We start from the raw sequence: 7,081 nt of genomic DNA, 5'->3' as shown, positions 1-7,081 counted from the left end.
TTGCGAAGTGTCTTCCAGAGAAAAACTCAGGCGAACTTGCAAATCGAAGGTCAGTAAATGTTACTTGGACACAAAAGCCGCCCCTCGGTCTGAAGGCACATAGTTCTTTGGAAATTTCAACCCTGATCATGAAGTCTGTCAGAAATCAGACTTCAGTAGTATCTTTTCACTCCAACTTTGTCGTTCGGTACGAAAGGGAGATGGTCTACGACGGTGGTTCTTAACCTTTTTCAGTGTATGCACCCCTTTCAAATCAGCAGTCAGTTCTCGCACCCCCTGAATTGCTGAATTAAAAAAAAAAGTTAAAATACAAAGTTGACATGATGTGTATTAATAACAAAACCACATTTTTTTTAATCTGCATTCACAAAGCTTACAATTTTTTTTTCTATCTATGGCTGAAAGCACTGCTGTAGTAGTAGTAGTAGTAGTAGTAGTAGTAGTAGTAGTAGTAGTAGTAATAATAATAATAATAATAATAATAATAATAATAATAATAATAATAATAAAATTATTATTATTATTATTTTATTTTAACTTATTTTATTTTTATTTTTTGCAGAAAAAAATAACATGCGTATATAAAAATATATTTTGCTTTAATTATTCATAGGCATCCTCGCACCCCTTAGCAACCTGCTGCGCACCCGCTAGGGATGCGAGCACCCCTGGTTAAGAACCACTGGTCTACGAGGTTATGACATACCGGACTGAAGAAATGACAATTGACAGTTTGCTTTCAGTTCCTCTGAAGAATGCCAATGCGAGAATGAATTGCACTTGGATGGAGGTAAGTGATAATTAATTACTTTACTAAAAATGAAAAAAATCTAAATCCATCGCCCCCTTACTTGAAATAAAGAAAATCCTTCTAGGCGTCCGGTCCATTCCAGATCCGTTTGAATCGAGGCGCATAGGAATTTGTAGAGTGATGGGTTGTTTCGGCGGAAGGGGCTATTTCCGTTAAAAATATCTTTGAAGAAAATGAATGATTCCTGGTGATCTTTTACCTTCAAAGGAACAACAATTACATCCCGGCAGACTTGGGAGAGAGAGAGAGAGAGAGAGAGAGAGAGAGAGAGAGAGAGAGAGAGAGAGAGAGAGAGAGAGGTGGGTGGAGGGGTGTGGGAGAAGGTGACTTGGCTGAGATTAATTAAAACGTACTTGTTTTATGGTAGACTGGCAGACTGAAACATTTGAGAGAAATGTTTGTAGCAAACGTCCGATCAAAGCCAATAACATTGTTGTAGTTGCAGGAGAGGAGTTTGTAGGGATATTACTCACTATAATCATTTCTTGCAGTGGGAACTGAAGTATTTATGCGATCGATCAAATATACAAATAAAGCTCAGAAGAAAACAAAGTGGTGATAGTATTTACCGTGCACCGAGGATTGCAACCTCCCACCCCCAATCTCACTCTCCTTGTACAAACCAGGCCTCGTAATCCAGCAAACCCTGTATGGAGGTAGCAAACTCGAGGGTCAACCTTTTGGTCAGTCTTCCCTGCACTCATTTCAGGAATGTGGAACTCTTCGTCTTACTCAGTGTTTCCTGAACTGAAATGGTTATTTCAAATAAGCGGTTTTGGCTGTACAGAAGAAGAGGCCACTAACAGGCAGCTCTCCTGAAAATAAATATAGAAAGATATATCTTTGACATATTTTTCTATACTTATCTTCTTGTTCAACTCCCAGCCTTCCTCTGCTGACTGTACAGTCACTCGAAAAAGTTTTGCAACATGTTCCAGAAGTTTTCGTTCACCTAACAATAATTTATTCGTTTGACATATACAAGGAAATGTGCTTTTCTTATTCGATTTTGTTTATTAATCGTATGGTTAACAATATAAAAAAGAATGGTGAGTGAAAAAGCCGTGTTATGAAAAATAACGAAACATTTTGAAAAATTTCGCTCATGATGGTAGGGTAAAAGAGTCAAAATAAAGAACTATAATTAGTCATCCATTCAATCCTTATGGGAGTAATTCAGAGACTTTCTTCTTCTTGCATTAATAACCCAATGGAAAAGTATAGGGAGAAAATCTAGTGACACCCACTGGATACTTAGTGGCAGAGAGAGAGAGAGAGAGAGAGAGAGAGAGAGAGAGAGAGAGAGAGAGAGAGAGAGAGAGAATAAATGATTAAAGAAATGAATTATAATAATTATATAGAGAGAAATAAAAATCGGTGTGAGGGAAACGGGAGGTAATTTCTCTGACGCACCAGTCGCGTTTCATGCGCTCACGACGGGGCTGCCAAATAGCGCCAGATGACACTATTATGAACTGTTTTCCGAAAAGTATACTTATTCTTGGATTGCTGTATCTTCATCTACTAAACTTTGAGCTTACTGCCAAGGAGATCTCGTAGCTTAGTCAAATTCACTGCCTCTCATTGTCCTGCCTCTTCTTTCATCCAGTCCCTTTATTATTTTCCCTGGAAATTTAATTGAATTGCTCACTTCCTTAATTCCATCCAGTCCTATTGTTATTTTTGAAAAAAAAAGCGCCCGAATTTCTTACTTCCGTAAGTATTTCGGGGCATTCAAGTTACACGCAACTTGTCTTAGGAATATCGCACTGCTCAGATTGCTAAATCTGCCCCTGAAGAAATAGGGTTCATATTAGATGTTTCCAGCCGTTCTTTTCTTCGTCTCAGTTATTAAAGAAATGTTTTGGAATTGTTCGTCCCTATCTGGTGTATTAGTCTCATATTTCAGGCGCTTCTTCTTTTGTCTCCTACCCCGACAGGATTGAATCTAAGGCAATTCATTTAATTGATGTTTCCACTCTCACCTCATCTCTCATTCCTCTTCCTCTCTGCTGCGAGGGGTCGTTGCTCTCTCTCTCTCTCTCTCTCTCTCTCTCTCTCTCTCTCTTTCAGAGTTTTATTTTGATAAATGTTTATTCTTCCTCCTTTCAGAAGATCTCGTAACATCCGTAAGTCCACCTCTTCCCACATTTACAGTGGGAATTCGTTATTTTATTTTTTGGGGGTTATACAGTAATATGGGTGTTTTTCTTCATATACTACCTAGCTTTGGAATTCTCTCCCAGGTTTTTATCTTATAACCTTTCTTCATTCAAGAGACTAAAGGGTTATCTTTCCCTTTGCGCTTAATCACCATATTTCTTAATTTTCTCTTTTTCTTCTTTAAAACGAGCCTGAGTTGGAGAGGGGTATTAGTCTGCCAGCTCCGGAGGCCTTCATTCTTAATACAGACAGACACACACACAGACACATACATTCTAGCAGCAGCAGAAGCTGTAGCCAATCATTATCACCTCGGAGTTCAGTTTCAGAGACACTGTTTATAAATTGCCTCATTTCGAAGTTTTTTTTTTTACCAAGACGAGCCATAAGTTATCAACTCTCGTGTCGTGGCGGAACTGTGGAGAATTTTTTGGAATTATTGGAAGCGTTACTTCTGTATTCCTTACACATTTCACATCGCCATTTCTGGGTCCCAATATATATGATAATGTTTAGAGATTTCTCTTCTGCCGTGAAAAACCCTTTCTTGCAATAACGATATCTGTACCAGTAAATATTTGGAGTTTTATTTTCATTAAAGCAGCGAGGAACAAAACTGAGGGAGGTCAGTGTACCTCAAATGCATGAATGCATATTGTTTATTTTTCTCCTTAGTTCGGAATGAAAAATCATGAAGAGGGGAGAACTCGTCTCCTTCAGTGTTCTAGCCACTGAATTCGAAGTAACACTGGAATAAAATCTTATTTGTGCAATTTATACTTTGACCTCCCCTTCTATAGCTTACTCTCGACTTCAGATGTCTTAGAGGCAATCTATTTCTGGCATATTCTATTGATAATGACAATAGCTAAAGCTTACATTAAAAACAAATACAATCTATGTCAGGTAGTGCTGCTGTAAGAGTGTGTTAGACATCAACACATGGAATATATCTGTGAAACATTCATTCGATATTTTAAAATGAATGGAAGCTTTTTAATGTTCTGGAAAAGAAAATTATTTAAGGCAATGAAAAGACGCGAAAGTATTTAAAATCAAGTGTAAAATATCTTACACAGAAGTATTTTCCAATAAGGCGTGGAAGATTCGGTTAAACTTTGAGAAGGGAAATTTCGAAAGCCAACAAGGCTTTGAAAAAAGTAAGTGCTATCAAGAGCAAATAAAATTCATGTTATGTAGGAATTCGGTGGGCGAAAAATATTTCAATATGGGAGAGTCTAAATACACATAAAAGTTTATAAGCAAATAGAAGTCTAAAACAAAACAAAAACTCACGGTATAACAAAAACAAAATAAAAATCAACAAAAGCTTTGAAACGGAAGAATCTTGTATTAAATTTCGAAGAAAAGCACCAATTTTTTTGCGCCTGTGGTATTTAATGACCCACCATCACCCATGGCCTGCACACCAGAGAGCTCATGTTTGTTGCAAGTTTCAATGGCCCCTTTTCTTTTTTAGCTATTCTTAAGTCCGACATGACTGAAAATCCCCTTGGCTGAGTTAAATATATCTTCAAATCAATTTCACTTTTAAACACCAATTTGAATCATAAATAGATTTAGAGAATTATTTTTATGTGCGACAATGTAAAGAATCAGAGTATCTCAACGTTGCTTTTCTAGGTCTTGAGTTCAAATACTGTATTCCTGAGATTCCAAAATTAGGAACAATTTCGACAAAATTGCAGGAATACGATATAGGTAGTTTGTATTTAATACGTAGCTTGACCAGATTGAGCAATTGGTTAACTATTTCACCGTTAGTCGAGAGGGTTGGGAGAGTCTACTATTTTTGAGTTGATGGATACAGGATAAAATACGGATTATAAGAAATGGTTTCGTGCATATTCTATTAGCCACATACACATATACACACACGTGTGTATATTTATATATATATATACATATATATATATATATATATATATATATATATATATATATATATATATATATATATATGTATATATAAATATATATATATATATATATATATATATATATATATATATATATATATATATATATATATATATATATATATATATATATATATATATATATATACATATGTATGTATATATATGCATATATATATATATATATATATATATATATATATATATATATATATATATATATATATATATATATATATATCAGAAGAGGAAACGGACGAGGCGTCAATGCTATCAGAAACAAAAATAAAATTCTCTTTTACAATACCCACCCAGATGTTTCGTCCCCACGAGGAAACCTGTCCCGCGACAGCCATCTCCCATCAAAGGGAGAAATAACCAACCAAGAAAATGATGTGTTTTCGGGGAAGTACAAACGGGGAAAAATAGCGCAAAGGAAGGAAAGATCTTTACGCCATCGTTATTTAGAGGAATAACGTCGCTGCTGATGTTACTTCGAGGAAAACCATAGATGATGTTATTCGGTAAAATAATGTCGATGTTTTGGGAGGTGTAACATTGCTGGTGATATTGGTAAGAATGTTGAACAGAAAATGAATATAAAGGAACTCTTGGTGAAATATTTATTCGATATTTAATTTTAATATCTATTTTTGAAAGATAAAAGGTATGCTAAGTAAAAATCCACAGTTATGTAAAAAATACAAAATTGATTTTATTTTCATCATTTTGTATTTTTACAAACACAGTCTTACTCATATACATAATTGTGGATTTTTACTTAGTATACTTTTTATCTTTCAAAAACAGATATTAAATTTAAATATCGAATAAATATTTCACCAAGAGTTCCTTTATATTCATTTTCTGTTCAATATTCTTACCAATATCACCACCAAAGTTACACCTCCCAAAACATCGACATCATTTTACCGAATAACATCATCTACGGTTTTCCTCGAAGTAACATCAGCAGCGTCGTTATTCCTCTAAATAACGATGGCGTAAAGATCTTTCCTTCCTTTGCGTTATTTTTCCCCGTTTGTACTTCCCCGAAAACACATAATTTTCTTGGTTATTCCTCTCTTTGACGGGCGATGGCTGTCGCGGAAAAGGTTTCCTCGTGGGGGCGAGACATCTGGGTGGGTATTGTAAAAGAGATTTTTGTTTGTCTGTTGGGGATAACACTAACACCTCGTCCGTTTCTCTTCTGATATATATATATATATATATATATATATATATATATATATATATATATATATATATATATATATATATATATATATATATATATATATATATATATTGAAAGATAAAAGGTATACTCATATACATAACTGGAGTTTTAGGTTTCTGTTAAAGAAAACTATTGTGCCGGCTTTGTCTGTCCGTCCGCTCCTTTTCTTTCCGCCTTCAGATCTTAAAAGCTACTGAGGCTAGAGGGCTGCAAACTGGTTAGTTGATCATCCACCCTCCAGTCATCAAACATACCAAATTGCAGCCCTGTAGCTTCAGTAGTTTTTATCGTGCATCTGGCAACGATGTAGGACAGGTCACCACCGGGCCGTGGCTGAAAGTTTCATGGGCCGCGGCTCATACAGCATTATACCGAGACCACTGAAAGGCAGATCTATTTTCGGTGGCCTTGATTATACACTGTACAGAAAACTCGATTGCGCCGAAGAAACTTCGGCGCATTTTTTACTTGTTATTTATTATTTCAGGTCACAGTATAGTGATGCACGATAGATACAAAGTACTGTGAGTTCGTTTCTATAGATTTTACCATTTTTCTAAAGATGCGCTCTTTGGGCGTCCTAAATAAATCAGTTCTTCGTTCAAAAATCTGCATAGACCCCACACAAGATTTGTTACCTATAAAACAACTCATTCTCAAGAAAATACTTCATTAAACTACCAGTCTGACCATGATCTACTGTCGCTTGCGTCAGAACGCTAAGGCACGTTGAAAGTTCATTGATTATTTTCTCTTTTTTTCACAAGTCATGAATTTTACACATACACGTAAACCTCGTCATTTTAAAGGTATTAGCATTTGCATGAGTGTATAAACTTTTCTAGTTACTTTGGAATAAAACTGTAAAGTGAGAAATACCATGTAAATCCGAATATCATTTCTGTGTGTAACACAAATAACCCATTG

Source organism: Macrobrachium rosenbergii, chromosome 18 (assembly GCF_040412425.1).
Source record: "Macrobrachium rosenbergii isolate ZJJX-2024 chromosome 18, ASM4041242v1, whole genome shotgun sequence".
Classification (NCBI taxonomy): domain Eukaryota; kingdom Metazoa; phylum Arthropoda; class Malacostraca; order Decapoda; family Palaemonidae; genus Macrobrachium; species Macrobrachium rosenbergii.
The sequence above is the reverse complement of the archived record's forward strand: the minus strand, read 5'-3'. Positions refer to the sequence as shown.